Source organism: Alexandromys fortis, unplaced genomic scaffold, assembly GCF_014885135.2.
Source record: "Alexandromys fortis isolate MF-2015 unplaced genomic scaffold, M_Fortis_MF-2015_v1.1 scaffold_17, whole genome shotgun sequence".
In the NCBI taxonomy this organism is placed as follows: domain Eukaryota; kingdom Metazoa; phylum Chordata; class Mammalia; order Rodentia; family Cricetidae; genus Alexandromys; species Alexandromys fortis.
The window spans coordinates 890,813-891,238 of NW_026067896.1; positions in this window are offsets into that span (position 1 = coordinate 890,813).

A 426-nucleotide genomic window follows, 5' to 3' on the forward strand; every position below is an offset into this window, starting at 1 on the left:
CTATACCCATCACATCCTCGGTGACACCAAACACTTCATCATCCCTGATAGAGGTTGGTCCTGTGGGGAGCAGGTTGTTAGTCAGTGCTCTTGAAGCCGATCCGTGGAAAGAGGATGAGGGAGTGGGTTTGGACAGTGAAATGCAGAACAGAGAGTTCTCAACCAGATCCGTGGAGAGCCTGGGAGATGAGAAAGTCCTTGGGTTTGTATCAAGCTGCAGCAAACAGACCAGAACTATATATTCCATCAGGCTAAGGAATCCTTGAAAGATGACTTTGGTTGAGGAAGTTTCTCTCAGTAATTTTTCCAAAAGTACAAGTAAGGGCTGTCTCCGGTTGAGAGCTGTGAACCCCCCGCCCCCAGATCCTGAATTTCTGGTAAGCAACTTGTTATGTTTGCAGCTGCTCTGAGCACGAGACCCTCAAG